We start from the raw sequence: 26,204 nt of genomic DNA, 5'->3' as shown, positions 1-26,204 counted from the left end.
GCTCCAACATCGGTAAAATTTTCTGTCACAAGCTTCATTTACAGTGGAAATGAGTTAATAATTTCACACCTGGACTCTATAACCCATGAACTTCATTGCTAAAGAGGGATGATAGTATGTTACTGAATCTATTCTAGTTAATGTTTTCTCCTTCCACATTTTCTACAACATGGGTAACTTACAGTTTGGAAAGTATGTTGACAGTGCGAAATGAAAATCTGATTATCCGAGATACCAGTATAACCTTGCTACCTGATCTGCTTCATGCCAAGAACAGCACTGAAATCAAGGTACCATATTTACATGTTGAAGTTGGCATACAACTGACTAAGAATCATCACAATGTTTTGTATTTTAGATTGCTGGCATACCTTAAGTTAGCGTCCTGTTTTTTGCTGATGGTGTTAATTGTGCTAGTCAGGTTTAGCTAACACATGCTACAATCACACTTTAATTTGCTATAGAGAGGTATCCTATAGAGAGCCTCATTGCAACAGCTGTAGGACAGGATGTTCCAACTGAGAAGTCAGAATCCCCATCAACTCACAAGGTAAGACAACTGTGCTACTACTGCATGAAAAACCGTGTCAGTATAGCAACAAAGGAGAAAGGAAGTCGTACTGGAGAAAATATGAAGTATGGGTCACTCAGCTAGCACTAAGAGCTTAAATAGTCTTCCTGTGCTATCTTGGTAAACTAGTAGTTTTCCTGTTATCGTGCAGAAAGAGCAGGTCTTCCTTTCTTCACACAGGTGTGGAAAATAAAGATTCTAAAGACTGTGAGACTCATAGAAGTTACAATACTGCAGACTGTGGATATCATAAAATAGAAAGCAAAACCTAGGCTTCATATACAATATGTAAGTCAGAATCAAAAAAAAAAAGATTAGAGAGAAAGCACACATATCTATCCAGACAGAATGGGTTGAATTCAGCTAGCTGAACCTTACATCTCTGACCTAGTCCTAGCCTTTCTTATAGTAAATGGAGAGCTGTAGTCACTTTTAGAGCATAATTCATCTAACCAAATACAATGTCCCTTTTGGAATGAGATGTTCTGCTCTCGTGCTCTCCACTGACTATAAAGAGCCGACAATCATTAGCTCACACCTAGGCATCCGCACTTAGATGAATCCAGTGCTCAGATGGTAAGAGGAGATGGAGCACAGTCCACATGCAAGAGTTGCCTTTCTGCAGCGTTTTGTTACTGCAATGTTTTTTGTAAGTCAACTGGGTGAGTAGTGTGGCACCTGTTTGCGCCTCAGTCTTAAACAGCATTTTAAACTCTGGGCTGTGCAGTGTTGAATTTGAGGATCAAAAGAGAAAAGCTCGGGAGAGGTATAATATCCTTCCTGTGTTGGTTGCCAGAAAAAGCTACACTGATATGTGTTGTTATAGAATTAATGAAGTTCTAGATGTCTGTATACGTCCTTTTTGGCCCCTGCCATTCACAATAAAATCATTGTTTCGTGTTAATAAGAGACTGATCCTGCACACATCGGAGTAAAAAAGAGTAGAAGTATATTATGCAGAATGATTGGCAATCATAGGCTGAGGTAGACTGATCATCCAATTAAATCACAGAATATTAAAAAGGTCAAAGTAATATAGAGCTAGTCTAATTAATAGACAATGAAATAAAATTCTGATTCTCACATTCTTGAATATAAGCCCAGTCCTGAAAACAAATTACCTACTTTATTTATGAAAGTAGTTCCTTTGACTTCAGGGTACTTCATAAGGGCATGTGGATCCTTGCTTATGGATTACCTTGCAGGATCAGTGCCTAAGACTTTAGTTCTTCTATCCTGTTCAGGTAGTTTTAGTAGAATATTCAATTTTTTTCATTCCTTATCTGCATCTTACAAGGAGGCTCATATAATCCTGTTTGTCTTCATGAACGGTAGATAAAGATTCAACCCTTTAAAACTTCATTAATATGTTGTCCTAATGATATCAAAGGTATAGTATAATTCAAACGTCAGTTCTATGTCTGTCTTCTGCGGTTTATGTGGATTTCTATTAATATTTAATTTGGTTCATTACCTTATTTATTGTGTGTTGGTTAAAGGAATTCGAAGATGGAGGTGCTGTGTTAACATAAAAGTCTCCTCGCACTGAAGCAGGAACCAAATATGATGCACGCACAATAATGTTGGGACTTTGTTTATAATAAACATTTTAAATGACTGATTTTTTCTCATAAATACTCTAAGTAGGATGATCTATGAGATTTCTAATTTATTCTTGTTTAAAATTTAACCATGCTTTTTTAAAGCATATCAATTTTGTTAATACCATGTAATTAAAACATGTCAGTGCACAGCAAGTTTTAGTCTAAATTAATGACTATGAGAATTATTTTAATTAAATAACCAATTATAGAAAAATCGCAAGCATGAGAGCTGACATTTAAATGAATTTCATTTAAATTGCTTCTTAACATTGTCCCATCTAGGACACTAATGCAAAATGAACTATTGTATCAACATAGATTATCACTATTTTTGTATGCACATAATGTATTCATATTCAATCACTGGAACAGAGCTGAATATTTTGTATTGATCTGGAATGTCTATGAACAAAATACGACAGAATAAGCTGAAGTACAAACAAAAAACCCCTGTAGTTCCGTGACACAGTACAGCGGCATTTCTCTTGTTTGCACACATGTATTTTCATATTTCAGTTCTTCATTGACTCCTAAATTCCCTTTTCCATTTGGTGCAGGGTGAACTTCTAAAATTGCTGAGCATTCAAGCGACGTTTTAAATTCTGGCTCTCTTGTAAACACACATGAAAAATCACGATGGGCAATTCAGTTCTCATGTCAGGTTTAAAAAAAAAAATCTTCTGTTAGAAGATTTTGCTGGAATACACTTTGCTTACTTTTAACTGAAAGGTAAGAATAGCTTACGTAGTTAACCAAATTACTCCTCTGCACAGCACAAATCGTTACTGCATTTGTCTAACAATCACATTCAATTTAATCAGATTGAATTTGCATGGTGCAAACAGTGCCAGGAAACTCCTGAAGCTATTTTCAAAAGTGAGTAACAGTATAATACATAGCAAAATTGTTCTTCTCTACTGTAGCTTTAAAGATGTCACAGAAAAGGGGAAAAAAAGGCTCCTGCGTTTTTGTTCATTGATTAACCAGTAATGTTATGTATAAATAATGTATCTGACAGTATGGCAGCCCACTTGGGACATTGTGCCATTTACTACAAAATAGGATGCAACATGCAACTGAGCAGCAAGAACAAATTAAACATCTTTCCTTGGTAACTTCAGAATTTTTATGAGGTGATAAACATCACAGTGAGAAGAAAAGCAGATGTAGATATTTCAACAATATTAACCTTAATCTAAAGCTATCTAGAGACACAAAATAATATTTATACATTCCTAAGAAATGCTTAAACTCTGTACAAAATGTGTTGTCCTGATCTCTTTATGTTTTTTGGGACTCCCATGGAAACCAGTTGATATAGCCATGGAGTAAAACCAGGATTTTGTTCCAGAATACTGCAACTAAATTCAGTGAAGTATTATTATGTGTAATCTTATCTTGTTTCCTTGTAATACAGAGATATGCGATATGTATTGTGGAGAATTTGCAATGTTAATATAGGTATGTGTTTTAAAACTATTGCCCTTGTGAAGTGCTGGTGTTCTAAGTAAAATTAAATTATATATACAAATTATATATAGAAAATATAAGAAATTTTCATTGAACACAGCCTAAAAAATTCACAGGGCTTATGTGTTTAGGTTCAAAAAATGTTTATGAAAGTATTTTATCACCAGAATAGTACATTCTTTTAGAAGCTATTAAAATTATTATATAACTATAAAAGTTACCTAAATATCAGCTCAAAATGTCTTGGGTCGCTGACAGTATTTTAAATTAAATCAATGTGACCCTTAAGTAGAACCTTAAGGAAAATAGAAATTATAAGAGAAAGAATGATTATTTTGTAAAATAAGAAAAAATAAATAAGTAGTACAAGAAATATATTGCATCTGACAAAGGATGATTTCATAATTATATATTTATCTCTATATTCATGTACAATCAGTTTTCATAAAATGAATACGAATAAAATGAATAGCACTTGTATTCACTGATTTTGATTGAAAAAACCCCAAAACTTTATTGAAATGAAAATGGTAAACAGCAGTTTTACGTAATTATCACTAATAAAAACATAACAATAGTGTTTGTATTCTCAAATTAATCCAGAGGAGTTAGGTAGCCAAACCTTAATGAAAATCAGTATGAGGTGTTAGCCCGTTGCCTGCTGTGGCATTTCCAATCACTGCATTAAATACTGTTAAATGGAACGAGTGAGTATTATTCAACATGATTCAATACCATACACCTTGAAATATGTAACTATCATTGCAAAATCACGTGATCACTAAATCAAAGTATCTTTCTGTGTATTGAGCTAAATACCCAATTTAGACTCTCTACTCGTTGTCCTTTTTACATACTGCAAAAGCTGCAGCAGTTTATTTCACATCTACACAATAATTAATCTAATATCCTCTCATACTTAATAGTTACAATGGTTAATGTTTATACCTGGGGTAATTCCCATTGCACAATGAAAAGGATTATCCACTTGATTAAAAATAAATCTTTTCACCCTGTACCTCACTGGGGAAGCTGACCATAATTTATTTCTTTCTGTTCCTCATTCTACAAGTGATGAGCCCATTTTGCATGGCCAATACTGAGTGTAGCACTGGGCTTTAAATGGGACAGTAATTCAATGGAGTTATCCATTTGGATACAAATTCCTGTTACTCGATTGCTGCCACTAGAACCTGACAGCCATCATGCATTTCTCAATGTTGCAGCCCATGAGATGCTGCAGTTGTCATTTTTCTCTCAGAACGTGGAATAAGCTCGTAATAGTAACTGGAATAGTAACAAATGGAAAATGGTTGCTGGAAGACTACCATCCAGTCTTGGGTATGGTGAAGTTTGGAACAGGGAAGACCAAAAGGCAGCGACTGAAGGGCTGAGTGTACGTGGTTGATTTAGGCATCCAAAGGAGATAGGCACCTAAACTGGGATTCACAAGGGCTGGCATGCTCAGCCAGCTAAATCCCGTGCTAATCCTGTGCTAATTCCCATGTGAATCCTGACCCAACAGCTGCACAGGTGCCTAAGCAGGTTAGGAAATAGTCATTCTTCTGCAAGCAAGCTCCTAACTGTGACTCACCAGCATTGCAAATTTCCAAATGTTTTGTTGTACCTGGCTGCATATACTTAATTTTCTATTTTGTTGGGTTACGAATGTTAGACCATGTCAAATGGACACGTGTTTAAGGTGACTCAAAGGAAAGGCAGCTTCCTTCTCAACTGATAGGTTCCCTGTGAGTCATACACGTCTGCTTCAGAAACAATTGTATGGTTTGACTTTTTTTTGCTTACCCGACCCAACAGCTCTGGGGGAGCAAGCTGGATTCTAGTCAGGCTTGTATGTCATCAGCGAAGCTATTCTCTCTTCCAAGCTTCCCACTGGAATGCCAAACGCTGCCCTTATTTGCACCTTCACAACCCCACTGGAGACAAGGTGTCTACTCAATTGTAATAATTTGGCCTGAGAAAACTTTGATGTTGGCAGAGACTTTCAGATCCCGGTACAAGGTTTTCACTGCTGGCAGTTAAAAAGAAAAATATTTTTATGCCTAGCCTGAGTAATACTGATACAAATTCATAGAGATAGAGCAAATACAGAATTCTACCATGCATATTTGCAATACTTAATTTCAGAACTACAGCTTCCTCCTCATTAAACAAAAGCAGCTCTATAAATCAGCTCAGGATGATCATTTGCCACATGGTTATTTGTAAATCTTTATGATTCATAATGGATTTAAGTAAACTTTCTAAAGAGTCTGAAGATAACTATGGAATGTGCTGCTGTATTTGCACCCAGGAAATTATCTGTGACCACTGAAAGAATAAATCTAAGCATAGTAACAGATGAGAAAGCATTCATAACGTTCTATTCCAGTAGACAGTTATGGTAACAAATTAGAGCATATTTTCTCTTGAATAAAAATTGCCTTCTCAGTTTTACTGCCCAGCTTTGCCAGAAGTCCACACATACAGCAGCGATGGATGCTATGTAGAAGTTTAAGAGAGAGAATACCAACAGCACTAACTTCTGCATGGGCTTCTTCTACCTAACAGTACAGATCACGTTGAACAGAGTTTCATGTACATATGCACTTTTGCATAAGTGCCGTGGGGTGGGTAGACACACACAGTGATTTTAAAAGGGAAAGCTTGATAACCTTGATAAGCTCTAAAAGATGCCCCAACTAAATGGTGAGCACCAGTGTTCAGGTTCACCTCATGGAGAGTGAAGAGTGATATGGACAGTTATACTGTTATATTTAAACTATATTTGAGTTTGTGAGGGGAAGAAAAATCATGCCATCTCCTGGTTTATACACTACTCAGTCAGTTACCTACACGTTCGCTCATAATACATTCACACCTCAACTATTGTAACCGCCTAGTATCCAGAATACTACAAACACAGATTTTCAGTCAACCATTCAGGGAGTAATTTCATAATTTCTCAGTGAGATTCAGAAGAGATTTTAGTTAGGTAACCCAGAACTAAAACAGAGAACTAAAGTGATCGTGGAAATATAAAAGATCGTTTTGAATTTCTCCCAGGACACTTGGAAAAGTACACTTTGTTTTAAAACTAAAATTGTCTACATTCATGTTTCTGCTATTGGATCTTTTTTTCTGTCTCTCTTTTCTTTCCTTTCCTGCTATATTAAGAATCCTCTCTACTTGCAAAAGTCTTCTCTCCAAATGAGGTACATGATTATAATGGTCATGTTGAGTATTAGTCTTCTAGGGAAATGAAATGACTTGAGCTTTTTAAGCTTACCACCGTTCAACTTACCTCTTTTGTAGCTCCCTTCAGATCGTCCCTCAGATTGCTAGTGCAACTGTAAAGCGTGATGGCAGAACTGGACACAGGATCCCTCTATTATGTTGGGTTTTTTCTAATGAAGCTAAAAGATTGACACTTCCTTCTCAGCACCCTCCTGCTGAAATGTTTGGGGATTGCATGCTCATACATATCAGAGCCAGACTCTGATCTACTTACTTATTCACACTAAACAAGGGTATTCACCTAGCAACTTGAACATGTACTTTGGTCTCAAATTTAGACCTTGATAGAAAATAGAAAATACAGATATTTCAGGAATACTATATGTTATAAAACATTCCTGTAGTCTAACTTCATTCCACATAACTTGATACCTAACTTATAGATAAAGAGAAAGCAGTAGTCACTTCCAGGTGGAAATTCCAACTTCAGATCAGCTGAATTGGGCTACGGATTATGCATATCTTTTTTCCATTTAGACTACCAGTAGCCTGAAGTTAGGTATGCAGGGTCATATAAGATGAAATCAGACTTACAAGTTTACACTTCTAAAGTTTTCCCAGGTTGCTAAAATCCATTTGTGTGTACTATTTTTAATATGTTATTTAAACAACAACAACAAAAAAGGATCATTTAAAAGAAATTTTATTAATAATCCTATAACAATCCTGTATGGGTAAGGAAATGAAGTCCCTGACAACAAAAAATGAAGCTTCCACAATTTCCACAAGAAGATACTAGCTTCCCCTATCAATGATTTTTGACATTCAAGATGCTTGCTAAGATGCCAAAAAATAAAGCGGGGTTGCAGCACTTCCCATTGGTAATAAACTATTCCATAAATAAACACTTGTTTTGTTTCCTTCTTAGGAAAATTACCTTTACTGCTTGGATAGATTTTCCAATATATAGGTCAATCTGTCCTAACCTTTTCTGAAGGAAAATGAGAAATGTTCCCTACGAACAAGATAAGACATAGTGTATCTAATGGCACTGTTTGCAAGCACCAAATAGCAGCAGACTCAAGAACTGCAATATAAAGCTATCAATTAATTTTGTTGTAACTGTATGCACCTGTGAACAACTGCTTAATTAAAGAGGCAAACAGAAATCTCTCACAATAATGCTTCAAATTACTTGCATTTATGTGACTCAATTAGTTGGAGTGGATAAATACAATTGGAAAGCTGCCATGTGGACTTCTGGAAATAAAGAAAAGATAGAACTGAAGAGATACAAAACCAAATGGGAGGACTCAGGCAGATAAATACAGATAATTCTCAGAGGTTCATAGGCCCATGCAAACAGAGAAGATAAAAGAAGAAGATTCTGTGTAAATATACATAAATACCTCATTTACTGTCACGGAGTTCTGCTTTCACACACAGGAACATTAAGGGGATTGTTTGTTTTGGGCAGTATACTCACAGGGCTCAGTTTTGCTTTAATTTTGCCATCAGATATATTCATCCAATTCCCTTTGCCTTTAGGGAGTGGCAGAGGTGTTCACTGCTATTGTAGACAGGCTTGAGCGTCTTGCCTACCCTCTAAATGGTCCTCCAGAAAGGGACGGGTCTTCCATAGCCTCTGACCCATCTGCCTGCCTAAATGCCTCAGATACCCCAGGGGGTGTTCAGATCAGGAGCGCATTCCTGAAACAAATCTCCTCCTGGTCCCCTTTCCTACACTGTGGTTCCCGCCACAAAGAGGTTTTCCAAAGCACGCGTGCTAGGCTTTTGGGGAATGAAACTAAACTAGAAGATGCTCTCCATGTGAGCACACCAAGTGAACGTTCATCCTCTGGGACTAGACTAGAGATAGCCCAAAGTGAAAAAATGAGGGGTGTGTGGTGTGGACAAGGTCTTGAGCCCTGTGAGAGTGCTCCTCTTGATGCTACCTCCTGATGTAGACGTAGCCTGAGGCATTTCAAATTACAGCAGATACATCAGGCACTTGAACTCCTTCTTCTATTTTCATTGGCCTGTTTCAGAATAGGATTTAACCCCGTACATGTGCAAGTCCATAGCTAAAATGCCTTTTTCTCCTCTTCACATGCGGTTCAGTGTTTTTCAGTAGCATTTCAGGAAAGCTCGCTGCTGACAGCCATTATCTGCAATGGGTCATTTTATTAACACTGAATGATTGACACTGGGGGTCAGTTAAACAAATCAGATTTTCCCTTCTTCTGAAAAGGCTCATCTAGAAATGGCAAAGGGCGTAAGAGATGGGATAGATTACACTTAAAAATACTTTCAAGTGTAGGGTCAAAAATCTATTTTACTTGTTAACTCTGTCTTCTAAACACAACCAATATTTTTTTTTAATTATTACTTTAAAAATAGCCGTCTTTTCTGAGCTCGCAGTCCAGGCATTCCATTCCTTAAAGAGTGGCTAGATGCATCAGACCTGGTATCTGGGTCAATGATTCGTAAACGTACGTTGTAACTGAGCAGTGGGATATTCTTCCAGGTGGAGCAGGGAGCAAATGACCAGGGCAGAGGAGGGAGCAAGACCTGCTGAAAGCAAAAGACAAAATTGTAATTTTCTGGGGGAAAAAAATAATTAAGCCAGGTACCATTTTAGACTTACATTCAACAAAGGCATCAGTTGTTTTACTCTCTCTCTCTCTCTCTCTCTCTGGAATACTTACTAGCATATTGGTTTATAGCAGAGAGGTTTTTGATATTCAAAAGCATGCAAAACTTTCTCTCAATATTTTTGAGGTTAACACTGAAATGAATTTTATTACATCATAATTATTCATGGGTTTTAAAAGAGTATCTGTCTATTTGAGGCAGAAGGGCTATCAATACATTTCAGATGTTTCATTATACCATTTTCACTATGCTAGTATATTAAAAATTATATGTATTTGGTTTTCTTCACTTTCTTTCCTTCTTCACTTTTGATTTCCCTCACCTTTTCCATTTCAAAATTTTTGTAATTGTAACCTGAAGATCTCAAGTTTCCTCATAATAGTTGCTTTTTTTTTTACTTTAATTCTCTATTTTCCATTTAGAGCAAGGTCAAAAGACATGCATAGCTGACCCTACTGTGATTTCCCTTCCTCAAAGGCAAATCATGCAGGTAAAGGCACAAGATACAAATAGATTTGTTAGCCAACCCAATCTGGCTATAAAAATCTACCTATGACCTAGAGGACAAAACTCCTCACACTTCTAATTGAAGTCAACTACCCAGCTGACAGGCAAATATGCTTTGGAGGGCTCTTTTGCTGCTGTGATGATAGCATCTTGAGGTTGTTCCCAGATGGAGGGGAGGGAGGTAGAAGTGAGAGTCAGAGAGTGTGACAGTCGCTCATCTATCTTGGAAACACTGAGGGCCTTGGAAATATGAATTAAATTAGGCTGTGCTTTCATGAACACTTTAATCTAACTTAAGTATGAAACACTGCTAAAGAAGATGATCCCTCCGTCCTCCCCATCCCAGCTGTCTGTTCCCACCTTTTCCCTGGTGCCAGCACGTGAGATCGTATGGCTACCTTGTAAGCTAGATCTGGGAACTGATCCAACACCCAGCCTTCCAAATATTAAAACTTTTTAGTTGGATTGGTTCCTTTTGCGTAAATGCTAATGGGGGGGTGGGGGAGTGAAATACAGAGGCAGAGGAAGGGTTGAGGGAATTACTGCTTTCAGTAGTAGCCTGGGCTTAGGTCATCTCCAAGGCGTTGGTAGACCACAGCCTTAGTCACCCACGGGGCTTCAGAGCCCTGACTCAACAGGACTGAGAGCCAGCACTTCACTTTACAGGCAGCACTTCATGGTCCTAGGATAATATGGAGGGAAGTTGCCACTTTCAGCACTTGTTGCCATTCTTATCGGAGTAATCAAACTGATTGTAAATTGCACTGCAACATCAAAGATGTATTGTGATAGCACTGAGCATTTTAAAACAAGGGAGAACAGCAAGCTTATTTTAAATGATTAAGGATAGAAAAATCCCACGGCTTTCTCTCTTTCTTTTTCTTTTTTTTTTTTTTTTTTTGTTCTTTTGGGGGCAGAGGAGTCAGGCTTCATAGTTATTAAATGAACTGAAAATTGCTTCTGCCCAAGCTTATTTTGGTCATTATTGGTCTAATCAAACTATGCTTATTTAATAAGAAAATCTAAAGATGAGGGAGATATTTCTAATCAAAACAATGAAAAAAAATGATGGAGTACAGTTTCCTAGCTACTTATGAATGGTAGATGACTGTTTTTTCCTTCTCCATGCTAGGTATGTATGTAGTTCACATAAGTAATGAACCAAGCAGAACTCCCGGGTCAAAAATCTTGGCAAATCTGAAAGTTCCTCTTTGCTTTCCAGCACCGCATGCATTACTTTCAGTCAGCTCCTCCTGGTCAATCTAGCTGTGAAGACAGAATTTGCGTGCTATTTATACAACTGGTACCCAAAGTGATGAGAGGCATGACAGGGTTGCACAATCTTGGCACAGTAACCCATGAGAGGCCCATAACACGTCATTGTGGTGACAAGTGCAGAGTTCATGAAGAAAGTTGAACTTAACGGGACCGTGTCCCTGTGTGACATCTCCTGTGCACTCCAGAGTGAACTCTGAGGACCAAAATGATACTGAGTTACTTCCTTTCTTTTCTTCCAGTATGTCCTCAGCCCAATTACAGTGACTGAGCAGCTGCAGGAATACTGGTGAGTGTGATGAGGAATTTGTCCTTAGGGTGAAGGCTATGATCGGTTCAATAGTCTTGAAGCTTTTTTTCCTTCCTTCCTTCCTTCCTTCCTTCCTTCCTTCCTTCCTTCCTTCCTTCCTTCCTTCCTTCCTTCCTTCCTTCCTTCCTTCCTTCCTTCCTTCCTTCCTTCCTTCCTTCCTTCCTTCCTTCCTTCCTCCCTCCCTCCCTCCCTCCCTCCCTCCCTTCCTCCCTTCCTCCCTTCCTTCTTCCCTTCCTCCCTCCCTTCCTCCCTTCCTCCCTTCCTCCCTTCCTCCCTCCCTTCCTCCCTTCCTCCCTTCCTTCTTCCCTTCCTCCCTCCCTTCCCCCCTTCCTCCCTTCCTCCCTTCCTTCCATTTGCTCAATCTATAGTTCATATATGAAATCGACAAGGACTTACAACAAACTGAAAGCAGAAGCACAGATCTAGAAGGAAATCCTTTTGACCAAATACAGATACCTATAATATAGGTGTGAGCTACCAGTGAGATAGTCATCCAAGCTCCCTTTACAGACGCTTCTAGGCTGTAATTAATTTCGTCTTAAAACATAAGTCTACAATAGGTCAGGTGAAGAGTAGACCAGAAACATGTGTTTCTCTGCATTGACAGAGAACTGTAACAACTGTAAAAAGTGATTAGCTGAGCAGCTGACTACAGCGCAGAGGTCTAAAGCTGGGTAGCAGGAATCCTGTCACTGACTGCAGAATTTGTTCTTAACTATCATCCTCATCATGGCAATCTCTAATACAACAAAGGATAATCGACAAGTCTTTAATGATCACATTTGAACTTCAAGTTTTTGTGGGATTTTACCCATGGTATTCAAATCTGCCACAAATGAATTAGAATTTTTGCAAAAACTTTTCAGATATTCCCGCTATTTTTTTGCTTGACTAAATACTTGCACTCTTCTGCCCAAATGCTACTCCAAATGTCATGGTCATACTAGAGATGTAAGTAGAAGTAATAAATGAATGAAAAAATGCATAGCAAACTTTTCAGTTCTTCAAGAAAGACCTCTGTTAATTTTCCTCTCGAGTGCTAATTAAAGCTGTAGTTTGAATAGACTTGGCAGGAAAAAAAAAATGTTACTTAAAACAGTTGAACTGCAGTGCCAATTTCTTTTCAAGAATATATTGATTCCTTCTTGCAAAATATTACTTCAACCTAAGTTTTGAAACTAAAAATCAGTTTTGAATGGCAAAATATTGTTTGTTCAATGTTCTCTTTTCAGAATGCTTTTGTGCTACAAAGGCATTTCACCATTATTCTCCCTGATTTCTTTATCTGAATAAAAAAGAAGGAGAAGAAAAAAACTTTGATGCATTGTCATGCTGTGATGGGATATGTTTTTTGAAGTCTTTGCATTGCCTTATTGGTCTTTATTATTTAAATGCCTGGTTTAAATTTATATGATGAATTGAAGTCTGGGGGGCTGTACCCATATTAACTGTAATCCAGCCAGCACTTTGGAGTTTGCTGCTACCCATATTACTTTTGATTTGTGTGGCAAATCTCCAGGTTTGAAGTTTCATTGCAAGTGCCTGAAATCGGAGTAGGATGAGCGTTGTTATTTTCATTGTTTGGAAAACAAAAATGTACCTCTGATAATTTTTGTCTTTGATTACTGCTTCTTCAAAGGATTTAAAACAGAATGAAAGCCTTTGAAAATTTTAGAGATGAAGAGACATGAGAGTTATTCTGTATGCACCAGATAAACAGATGTCTTAGCTTTCAAACTAAACCCAGAAAATATAATCACAAGCTTCATCAGAAACAGATAACAATCTAGGTGCACAGTACTTTACATTTTACTAATGTGCAATGGGAGAAATAATAATACTACTTCCTTCACTTGTCTAAATATTTGTTTCAGACTAACAGCTCAAAAAACATGTTGGTAATAGCAAACAAAATATGATAAATTCCTTTGAGGGGGAAATATTCCTAGCATAATGTCATTATAAGCAGAAGTAAACACACTTTGAAATGTATTTGCAAATAAGTAAGACACTCATAACACTGAAGGTCTTAAATTGTGAATTCCCAAATTAATAGGTATCAGATGTCATGAGTGCTTTTCATCCTGTATTAGAGTCACACTGAAAAGTCCCAATAAATTTAAGTGGAAGTTGTAATCATCCAAAGGATGACTACATGACAGGGCCCATTCTTAATATGTGGAAAAATACCTGTTTGGAAATATGTAAAACTGTTTAGAAAGAGCTGATGATGTGCGTTATTAAGCCAGCCTCTGCAAAATAACTTCCAGAAAACCCTAAAATATGGATGGATTTGTATCACCCACACAAGAATATATGAAAGAAATGTAGGCTTTCTTATGTTCCTCTTGGTTCCAGATACTCAGGATGTTGAACTAGTGCATGCACCTCAGCTGTAGATAAGGGGCAGGGCAGGGAAAGCCATAGGAAACCTGACTAAATTAAGCAGAGAAAAGCCTGAAGGAATTCAGATCCAGTTTATGGTTTCCTTAGGCTGCATTAAAAGGAACAAAGTGATCTCTGTAATTCCAAAACAAGTTCAAATGAGTTACCTCCGTTTATGAAATGACTTGTTCCCACATCAGAAAGTCAGTTTGCTCTGTACAGTGGAGGCAAGATAAAGTATGGACAACACACGGTGCTCTAGTTCAGTAGAAGAAAATTGAATTCTAAAGAGAAAGTACAGAAATAGAAGTCACACTCTTTTCCACTGCAGAAAATCATAATTAAAATAGTGTTCACAGAAAACAGAAGAAATAGTAACAGGAAAACGAAGGTTTTTCAGAAACACATGAAAGGAGAGAGAAGGTAAAATTCCAATTCAAAGAGAAGTGGAAAGTCATGATTAAGGAGAAAAGGAAAGATCAAGCCTTAAGTAAAAGCAAGAATAAATAGGGAGATTTAGAGATGGACAAGGTATAATTAAATATTTGAATGGTATGTATATCAGTTTTCTCTCTAGGCTTTGAGATCCAGATGTTGCTGTTAAGGTGTAAAGTTAGGCTGAAGAGGACTTTAGTATTAATGCTGAGGTTTAAAATTGGAAGTAATTTGTATTTTGAAAGACGTTAAGTAGAAAGATCCATCAGAGAGCAGCCAACGCATGAATATTTCAAGACTCTATAATGAGAAGTAACACTATAAGGAGTACAATTTTTAGGCTTTCATTGGCAGCTAATTATGATTCTTGTTCTTCTGTATACACTGCTGTAGAGACAGCAAGCTGGACCTGGAACACAGATTGCAAGAGATGGAGAAATAATGAGGCTGGCAAGAATTAAAACCATTTTAGATCAAAAATGTTTGATTTGGATGAAGTTCTTCGTTAAAGAAAAGGCAACATATCCAAAACCCTGGTCTTCGACTGCTTCATTGCGCAGTTGCACTTCCATTTAGACCTGAAAGAAAAACTTTATCTTCGTGGTGGATGCCCATAGCCATGTCTACACTGCTACTTGTAGGGACCGATCCCTGACAATCAGACCAAGTGCCATGGACTGATTCATTACCAGATTGTTTTGGGGCAGCTTCTCTGATGGTCCCCTATGGGTTGGCCGTATTTTTTTTCCTGGAAAGACTCCCTGTGGCTCTTATACTACATTTCTATTTTTATGTGTGTATTTTCAGTTCAAAGGGTCTGAATTGATGTGAGGACTTGTGTTGCCATCTACAAGATTAACGGCTTTGTAATACAAAGCTGAGTTGTGTGCCTGAGGATAGTGAGGGTGCTTAAGAATAAAAAGCTTCTTGGGACGATGTTGGAGGACTGCCAAGGGAGAAGGGGTAACTTGTTGGGTGGTTTGGACATTCAGGAAAGATCCACTGAGTGAATTATTCTCAGATGGATGCCCAGTCTTTGTCTTTGATAGAGCTAGTTGTAGTGTAAAATAGTAAGGTAGGTAACAGTTAATTAATGTGAATGATTGGGTGTCCAGCTCATTGCTTGCTTCTTTTGGTTTTCAGTAAAGACCTCCTTTTAGGCCTGATTCTGACCTTGACTTACACTGATGTAAATTAAGCAAAATTCTAGTTGTGTTCATATCAACGGAGGAAAAGAGCTACTTTGAGTCAGAGCCCTTGTGGATACTATATTTTGTCTGCTATCATGTCTCAGTGAATTTAACAACTATTTGATTCATAAAACACATAATTCAGACATTTAATAATTCAAATGATATGTATGTATGTGTATGTATGAAAATGAACAGTAAAGTCCAGTTTATGCCACCTTCCATGCTCTGTCTTCTGTTTATCCTCCTTTTTTGCCAGTGTTGGTGTGCTCTAATTTCCTTCTGGCTCCCTATAGATCCCACTGTCTGGTTCCCTTTGACACCAGCTTGGTCTAGTGTCAGCCGAATACAAAACTGAATACTTACGGGAGATCTTTCCCAGTTCTGGCAGCTCTCGAACAGCTAAGCTTCATTTCAAGACCGGTTTGTTGTTTTGTTTTGTTTGCAAGCAAATCTCCAGCCTGTATACGGAGAGAGGAATGGTAGCAAATAACTATGCATATAAATTCCTATTTATCGAAAATGAAACTATTATAGCAACATAAAAATCAATGTTTGTCCAATTATTTTCTGCAGGCAGTACAGTACATTGCAACATAGTTTCTCATTAGATTGAATCAAAACTGTTCTTAAATACCGTTTTACCAGCTGTTACTGAATAAAGGGTGAAACAAACAGTTTGTCGTATCAGATACGTAGCTTTCTGGCACACATCTTTGCCAACTTTACAACATCTGTGTATAATGTTTAAAAGAAACAAACACCCTCAATGGTTATTCTTCAGTTTTATTGAAATTCACCTTTTTCCCCCGCCCTGAAGTAGCATCATATATTTGTGCTAGTATAAAGTGAAGTCATTGCCAATAAAAATGCACCAAAATTCATGAACTAATTCTTAGACTTTCTTTCTTTCGACTATTAACAAAAATGTGAAAATATTCTTACAAGCAACCACAGTTCTTAAATAATGACTTACGAGGACAGCTTCATTTTTAATTATTTATTTGTGTTTGTTTGTTTTGTTTTTTTTCATTCTCCCCCCCGCTTCAAATAGGGTTACAACATAGTCTGCACAGAGATTGACAGTGCGTACTGAGTGTTAGGTCTGTGTGTCAGAGACATATTCAGATGTTTGTGAAGCTCTGGGTACTGTGACTCCTAAAACTAATCGCAGCCTATTCAGTGTAATTTATACTTGATCCCTGATTTCATAGGGGCCCTTCTGTGAGCTGCTAATAGTGGAAAGAGCCCAAGCTGCTGCAAAATGACAATGTGGCTGTTGTCTGCTTCAGCCTAGCAGGCAATATAATCGCGCGGCCATGCAAGAGGCATGCCAATAGTACCAGAAAATCTCAGCCATGGGACAAGTTGCAGATTGTCTTCTGTGTGCTAATCCCAGATCTAAACACTGATTCCTCCTCTTGCTTTGTCTAATCACTTTGCCTTTCTGTTTTGCTTTCCTGTTTGGAAACCAAGGGTAATAATAATAATATTTAGCTTCTTCAGGAGATGGGTCTTTTTTTCACTAATGAATGTAAAGGAACAGAGTGCTATTATTAGACAATGTGGGGGTGAGGGGAGTAGACTTGGAAGAACTAAGATTAAAAAAAGTAAAACATTTAGGAATGAGATGATCAAGGTCACTAAAAGAGGGGTGGAGGGAAGAAACCCAAAGAAAGCAGGGGGTGTAGAAGGCATAAGAAAAGCATAGCTGGGAGCAACAGGGAAGGCACATTTGCCAAAGGCAGAATGTCAGGCAAAAAACATTCTTCTTGTTAAAGAAATGAGCATAACTGAAGAGAAAAGAGTAAACCACGAAGAAGGGTGAAAGAAGTTAACGAAAGTGATACCAAGTAGAATGGTTTTGGCACAATCGAATGAAGGAGGAGGACAGTAGTTTATAGATTCTTCCACATTTGATGGCAACTGGAATCACAGATTGCCTTGCAATCAGCTTAATAGCAGTTCATGGCACAGGGACCACTACCTGCCAAGGCTGTGGGTGAAATCTTGTCCCTGGTGAAGTAAAAGGTAAATTTCTAATTACCTCCAGCGGGCCTATGATTTCGCCCCCTGACATTGGGGCTTCTCGTAGGAAAACCAGTTGCTTAAGTAAGCTAAATTAATTTAGGCACTCAATAAGGAAAGGTATGTATTTGAATATGTATGAAAAACCACCCAACTTGGCAACAACATAAGGAGCATAATAAATAAAAATTGAGTACAAACCTCAAAATCAGTCTTGATAGGAAAGTATTATTATTTTAAAATTAAAATCATTTACATAATACTATATATTTAGGCAGAATTCTATAAAAATAAACAAGACAAGTTCCCTGCCCTGGAGAGATTTCATTCCTAATAAGACATGACAGACAAATGCAAGGCAAATTAAAACAGGTAGAAAGAAAGGAAATAGAAAGAGTAAGATACAGTAAAATGAAAAAAAAATTATAGGTGGCAGAAAAAAATGGAATAACAAGTTGAAGGTATAATTTAGGAACCATGTTATGTTGGAAGCAAGATCACTTGCTTGTGCAGAATTGTTCAGAAACCTCCCACACTTCACACAAATTTCAAGTACATTTGTGTCACTTGACCTACATCATTATTAAGAAACTTAGCTTTTTTTACCAACCCATCTAAGTTTACAAAATATTTCAAGATGACCTCTTTTATTTCCTTCATGGCAGAGTCAATTTTCTCAAAAAGTTCTTTGAAAGCTCACAGAAAGAGCCAATCCTCATCTAAATAAAATCTCAAATACTCCATCCTGAGCAGCAGGTACGAAATATTTGTATGTGATTTTAAATTTCACTATTTTTTTCCTAATGAACATAGAATTCTTTCAAAGAAGAGGACAGTGAAGGGATTAAAAGAACAGAAACATACTCCTTTTCAAAACAATGTCAAGATCGTCCCCTTGTACTTGGCACTGGTGAGGCCCCACCTTGAATACTGTGTTCCGTTTTGGGCCTGTCACTACAAGGAAGACATTGAGGTGCTGGACGTGTCCAAAGAAGGACAACAAAGCTAGTGAAGGGTCTCGAGCACAAGTCTTATGAGAAGCAGCTGAGGGAGCTGGGGTTGTTTAGCCTGGAGAAAAGGAGGCTGAGGGGAGACCTTATCGCTCTCTACAGCTACCTGAAAGGAGGTTGTAGTGAAGTAGGGGTTGGTCTCTTGTCCCAAGTAACAAGCAACAGGACAAGAGGAAATGGCCTCAAGCTGCACCAGGGGAGGTTTACATTGGATATTAGGAAAAAATTTTACACTGAAAGGGTTGTTAAGTGTTGGAACAGGCTGCCCAGGGAAGTGGTTGAGTCACCATCCCTGGAGGTATTTAGAAGACCTCTGGATGTGGTGCTTAGGGACATAGTTTAGTGGTGGACTTGGCAGTGTTAGGTTAACAGTTGGACTTGATGATCTTAAAGGTATTTTACAACCAAAAAGATTCTATGATTCTAAGATAGGTGTCCTGTCCTCAGAGTGAGGTCTTCCTTGGCTGAAGTGTTTCTGGAGGACCTTCAGGCAGGCTGTACTGTGATAGGACAGCTCAGAAGTTGTTTTGCCTGAGTTGCTCCAAAGTTCTTTCTTGCTCATAATTATCTGCTATAACATGGTCCTGAAATTTGGAAAATGACCTCTACGTAGTCACAGGCATCTGTCTAACTGCTAGGAAGATTATTTGTATATCTCTCTTCCTGACACATGAGACAATTAGACTTCAGAGGGAGGGGGCTGAAAGAGCAAACTAAACAGCTTAAACATAAAGTCTTGCAGTGTAGATTTAATCCAGGAGAGAGGGTAGGCTGAAAGTTCATAAGGAAGACAGATTTTCATTTAATGAATGGCTGAACCAATGGAGGGATGAAACCATTACATACTGGTGAGGCATTTTTAATAAAATACCTTCAGATAATTTAAGCTGCAAACTAACTGGTTAGTGATGGATAATCTGTTTTTGTAAAAGTGAACCCACATGCTTCCAGTATTATACCACATTAAAGTTTTGTTCATATAATGTAAAAAGAGGTATTCTTTGAAAGACGAACTCCAATATCTTCAAGCATTGGCTTAATATTCAGCTTACACATAGCTTTCTTAAAAAGCTAGTGCGCATTAAAACAATTTCGTTGCACAGTAATTCTTCATGTAACTTTTTTTAATACCATTCTTGATGCCTCAAGATCCTTCTCTTGCACTAAATCATCTGAAATTTTAAACCTCACCTTGTCCATTACCGGATTCTTGGTGATTGTATTAGCATTCCAGTGGATGGCACTCGAACTGAATCATACTGGGAAATGTTTTACAACTGTAGTTTAAACATGACCATTACACGGACATAAATTATGCCTTTGCAGTAGATGAGTTATAATAAAGAGCAATAACAACAGTGAAGAGATTTTGAAGGTATAAGGAGCATACATTTTTGCAAAAAAAAAAGTTCAAACAAATTCCATTTCAGATGATTGTGGGGACAATATCCATTTGAAGCATGTTTTGAAGTTAGTTGGGAAAAGGGTCTCCAATTCCTTCGGCTTTCCCACTGAGTCTAATGACAAATACCCCAAAATAGAAGAGTAATTACATAGGTCTTCTGTCTCAGAAAAGCTTTTATTTTCACATTTATCTTCCCAAAAGTCTTAAGACTGCTAGATGCATATGGTCAGAAGTAATGTTACGCTTATCCCCCCAGTCAATGTATCCTTACCTGTATTTTTTCAAATCCAGTCTCCTTTATCCTCTCATGTTTGTCAATCTGATCCCTACGCTTGCAATACCCTTCTTACTCCTTTGTGCATTAAAGTTATCAATATCAAAGCAGTAGGGCCATGAAAATAAAGAATTGCAAAGTTAGGATTGCAGTTCTGTAATTAAACAAACACATTTCACTGCATCTCCTGCAGGTAAAAAGTGGCCTTGGGCAGAAAGTTCATGGTCTGTCGTCCTAAGTACAATTTGCCATTATTTTCTTAACGGTGCCCGATTGGTTTGTTCAAGGAAAGTGATTAAGCCTGTAGGCTTGCAATGTATCTATTTAATGTTTTAAACAGTGGGTAAAAGCATAACAGGTAAGTTGCAAAACAAAAGCTGTTCATATATCCTTCGTAGTATTATGCCTGTGTACATTACAGCCCTTAAGCATAATTGTTGCCATAACTCTGCAGCAGTAACATTCCTCTTTTGCTTCGTTATTCAGCCTTCCAAAAATCTGCTCTGTCACAGCAAAGGAATCTGATTCCGAGCGGAAGCTTTTTTTTTTCTTTTCATTTTAATACCGTCTTGGAGAACAACTTTTTAGTTTGTTTTCTAATTAGACACTCCCAAAGATCAAGAATTAGAGAGCTTGCTTCATCTTTAAACAGCTGGGTTCCCAGCTGGGTTTGTGTAATGACTTCACTAATTTCCTTTCTTTTAATGTGTTTGTTTTCTATTGGTGAGATGCATTGTTTGGAGTTAGAGTTCCTTTGCAAACAGTACTGCTTCCGCTGTTTTCGTTATCCTGCAGTCGATTCTATAGCTCTGATTTACAAGCTAACCTATTTTATCCACGTCTGCTTTATGATGATCTGTAATGGTTTTTAGGCTTTCTAGTTTTTCAGCTGCTGTTTATTTTTCGGGGATTTAAAAAACATTCTTCCAAGATATCATTCGAAGTTAGCAGAATGCTTTCATATATAATAAAATATCTTTAGGCTAATTTGCTAGGAACTTTAACACCCTCATTAGTAGCTTTCTGTGTGTGGCTTAACAATATTACACGTTTGCCGTTCACAAGTCCTAACTTCCAATTAAGGGGATTTTGCTGGAGTTTAGGGTTAAGAAAACATGATGGTATAAACTTTTGGTGAAAGTGGCGCTATAAAGTTGGAAGATTTTCAGATTGTCATTAAAATTTCCCTTTTTATGAAATTGTATTTGCTATTGTGAGAGACACGCTGCACCCCATGACAGAACTGGGCACATTGTATCTTTTGGTATTTATTAATCGTAAGCGATGCCTTAAGTTTGCAATGATAACTTTTTATAAGTGTGTATGTGATGGTTTTTTGCTTTGTAGAAGCCTGTCAAGGCAGAAAAATTGCCTTCTGAGAAGAAGTTTCCATTTTCCTTTTTGCGGTGCGGGGATCTACAGCTTCAATATCACCCTGCAAAATTCTTAGCTCTGTTTTCATTTCTTTAACCACGTTAATTAAAATTGCTATTCTTATTTCACAGGGAAGACTGAAAGAGAGCAAACCCAATGCTTTGTTAAATAAATAACAAAACTCCACGTGTCTTTATTTGTAATTTTCCCCTTTGGTACTATCTTTAATTTGCCCCTTCTTTTCCCTCTCACACCGTACGACAGGATTCACGTAATGGCATGTATTTTCCTTTTAGGGAATCCGCTTTTTTTGGTCTCCAGGAGAGCTCTGTCTTTTTCCCAGGAGTCAGAGAAGACAATTAGTGGGGAAAAAAAAATTTCAGGGCCCTGCTCGCATTTTTAAAGCCCTAGCCAAAAAAGCGGGTCTGAAGTGCCTTGCAGAAAGCAGCACCGTGCAACAAAAATTCGCTGAGGCAGGATTACAGCCCTTTTGCCGAGGGCTGTCCCTCCTCTCTGCGCAGACCACGATGACCCCTACTCGCCTCTTAAAGTTATAGCCAGAGCCAGCCAAGTGTGGAAGAAGGTTCACTTGAACACTGTCAAGGTAGAAACCGTTTACGCTGAACTTTGGAGGCAAGTTCAGGCACTTTTCCATCCCTATCAGCTTGTTGCTGCCAGTTCCATGCTTCAGCTGCCCTTCATCTGCCCTTGGTCCTTCTCTTGCTTGTTCCCCCCGTATGCCAACACCCTGCTTTCAATTTTGATCTGATGAAGGTAGATTTTACCTGAAGAAGTTAGTTTGGACTGGACACAAGGCAAAGCTGGGGAAAGTCCCGAGACAAATAAAAATCCCTGTCATCCGTTCGTGGAACTAGCACAAAGGCCAGATTTTGAATTGCCTTAATTTAAATTCTGTGGACCGTAAGCCTGGTGAATCTCATGTGTCACTCCAGAAACTTGACTGATTTCTCACAGCTACTATTTATATAATAACTGTATTGTAAAGTTTTTAGAGATCCCTCATGGCAATACACTCTGACACTGTACAAAATAAGTTTATCTGGAGATTATCAAAAACTCGAGAGTGAAATCATAGCGCTCCTTAATGTACTCTGCAGCCAACTCTATTAAGTATGGAAACATTTTTTTCTTCCGTGCCACATGAATTGTGTTCCTAAATACTTGGAGTGGTATATAATCGTAGTCACTACTGTAAAAGACAGAATTCTCCTGTGAGATACTAATGCTCTATTTATAATTTATTGTCATCTAAAATACACGGCAGTAATTATGTTTATTTTCAGAAACCAAGCGTTCTCATTTCAGGGTGGGGCTCTTTCGCCTTTTTTTTTTCTTTGCAAGGAAGGAATGCAGCTTGCAAAGTAATAACGTGATGTAAGGCCAGAAGGCGCAAACATTTCTTCACACAGTCATATTCGGCTTTCAGGTACCTGCTTTATGGACTAGCCATGCTGAGAACTGCCACAACTCTGCCTGACTCTGCTCAGAGACAGCGGGGATCTGGCTGGATTTATTAGCTCAGGCACAAATGCAAATATGGTTATACTGCCGCCAAAGCCAGCTTAGATCCAAAAAGAGTAAAGTAGCTTCCATTTGGCAGAGAGATGAAACAAACTCTAGTAATTTAAGCTGGTCTCGTGCTGGTCAGAATGGATGTTTCAGCACTGTGTTCCCAAAATTAGAGGTAGAAAGGAGAGCGATGCACCGCTTAAAGCTCGCGAGTGTTGACGAGAGGCTATTTGGTCTGACTACACTGCTAAATCAAGAGAAGACTGGAGAGAGTGCTGAACCACTGATCCCCATTCATCCGCACTGTTTAATTGCCAGTTTATTCCCTGGATTTGTTTCAGAGCGTTTCAGCTTCGCTTTTTCCAAAAACACATGGTCTAGGGGGGGGTCAGCCTTCAGCAGTGTGAGCACAGATGATCACTTCAACTTGGTCCTTGGGTCATTTTCAGGCTGACTTTTATTTAGCAGTAGACACTGCTTTATTACTCCCCTTAACTCAAGTTCAGCACAGCTGTGACAACCTGAGCTGGGTCCTGTAAAAGGGATTCAAGCCTCATCTTCCAGAACAGTGTCCATTTATCACTCCCGTTAAAGTGTCTTAGTGTCTAAAATAGTGCACTGAGACAGTATGAGAGAGTTAGTAAGACCAGATAGCCTAGTTGTTAGGACTCCGTCCTCAGGGAAAGAAGATGTGGATCTGAGACGACATTTTGAAAAAAAAAGAAGCTATTATATTGTATATTATGTCTTGAGTTTGTAAATTAAATGACCTCTGAAAAACGAAAGAATGCCCTAGGAGACTTAGCAAGACAGTACCTAATTTCAAAGTGTTTTTTGGCTTTAAAAACAATCTGTGTGATAATGGGACCAGACCTGCCAAGTTTCACACTTACGTTCTGTTGCTGTTTATGGAAGACATTTGTGTAATTTTTTCTGTCTTCCATTCCGTTTGTATTTTTGCTGTCCAACAATCGAATGCATTTGTACAATCGCTAGACATTACAGTGTATTGTTTCAGATGCATGTCTCCATAGTTACTGTTTGCAGTATCTTCCTCTGCTTAGACTCTTCTGTCAATAAGCTTCTGCATTTGAAACACATCTTTATTTTTCAGCAAAAGAGATTCCTGTCCTCCCCAGCTTCCTGATTAGGTAAACATTCAGGCAGATATTTCTCTCATATATCTTTGGCCATCTAAAAATTAGGCATCTATCATGGCATATCTCTTCAACTGTCTAAATGTAGTCACGTAGTCTAAGCTGGTTACCTAGGCTCCCTCTATAAACAATGGAGAGAGAGAGTTGCAAAATATGATTCATTCAAATTATTTTAGATGGTTACCTTAGGAAGCCTGAAATAAGATCCAAGAAGAGATGAACGCCTACACCTCCCCTCACAAGTGGCATCTAATTTTTTGGGATCAAGAAACCAAAGCTGTGAATAGTTTAATTGCATAGGCCCTAAGATACTCTTGTTCAAATGCAATCCTCATGGACAGCTTAAGCCCAACAGATCTGAGCTGGAACAGTATTCAGAATTTCCCGATCCTCTGTGTGATGTTCTGGGATGAAGATGACTACTTCTCTGTCATTCTTATTACCTAGGTAAAAACAAAATCAAGATTAAAAAAAGACAAAAGAGATCAATCTTTCTTTTGATTTTTATTTCTTTTTTTTTTTTTCTGTCTTGTAGGCTAAGAGCTCTCATAAATACCATTCTCAGACGATATTAATTTATGTAATACATCTAGAATATTATAATACTTCTGGGAAGTAGGACTAACATGAGAACTGCATCTACCTCCTTCATAGACTTTCTTTGCATTTGCCCCATGACATGTCATATATGTGGCATATTGCATAGGTTGCATAAATTACAGCTGTCATCATGGCTTTGTGACTTCTTGAGAACAAACTGATCTAATATTTTTAATTGTTGTTTCTTGATGCCCTATTCATTTTGTTACTGCTTCTTTTAGACTGTCCATTAGCTTAAATTACACTGTGTTGGAGATTTGTGAGCTTACTAAACTAAAAAAAAAAGTTTAAAGACAGAAAAAAAATGCCTATCACGTTGTGTCTTCTCACATTCCCCTAGGCCCAATGACATAATCTCTTAAATTTTTTGAAATTCAGGACATAAAGTACTCATTTTTTTCACAAAGCATGTGACCATTCCAAGACAACCACACCTCAGAGGCCATCTTACGAGACCACTGAAAAAGTTATTGTGATGAAAAAGTAGCAGAAATAAAGTAGGAGAGCAGGGAATAGCATGTAAACTCACCTCTGTGAATCACACAGAGTAATCTTTCCTTTTAATATATTCAGTACCTAATAACAGCCTTTCCTCAAGGGCCTGTTTGCACTGTAATGAAAACATTTTATTATGTGGTTCCACCGTCAAAACCTACTTGCATGTCTGCAACACCCAACACCACCATCTACCTGATGCATAGCCGAAGTCCTCAGTGACTGCGTAACACATTTTGGACAGGGAAAATTTGAGAAAGATTTGAGATAAAGCATTTTTGATTACTCTGTTACATTGTAAAACAGCTTATCAGGACATATCAGCCTAAACCACAGAAAGACCACATGTGGGGCACAATGCAAAACTCTTACTTGGAATACAGATTTCCAAGCACCACTGTTGTCATGAAATGGAAAGAAGAAGAAAAAAAAAAAAACACCACCACCACTTCGGAACCTAAAATGGCCCAAGCCTGAAATGAAGAAGAATACCTATTAAGGACACCAGTTATTAGATAATAACTAATAGAAACAGAGACATAGCTACAGCTTTAGGGAGGCCAAGCACTTCTTCTGAATGAGGGCTTTAGTGAGCTGTCTATGCAATCAGACTTTATTACATCCTCTGTCTCTGGCCCAGTAAATCTTAAATTCATTATTAAACCGGACGTACCTCCAGCAGGAAGGTCGTA

The sequence above is a fragment of the Rissa tridactyla genome, chromosome 1 (assembly GCF_028500815.1).
Source record: "Rissa tridactyla isolate bRisTri1 chromosome 1, bRisTri1.patW.cur.20221130, whole genome shotgun sequence".
Taxonomy (NCBI): Eukaryota; Metazoa; Chordata; class Aves; order Charadriiformes; family Laridae; genus Rissa; species Rissa tridactyla.
Note: the sequence above shows the minus strand (reverse complement) of the source record.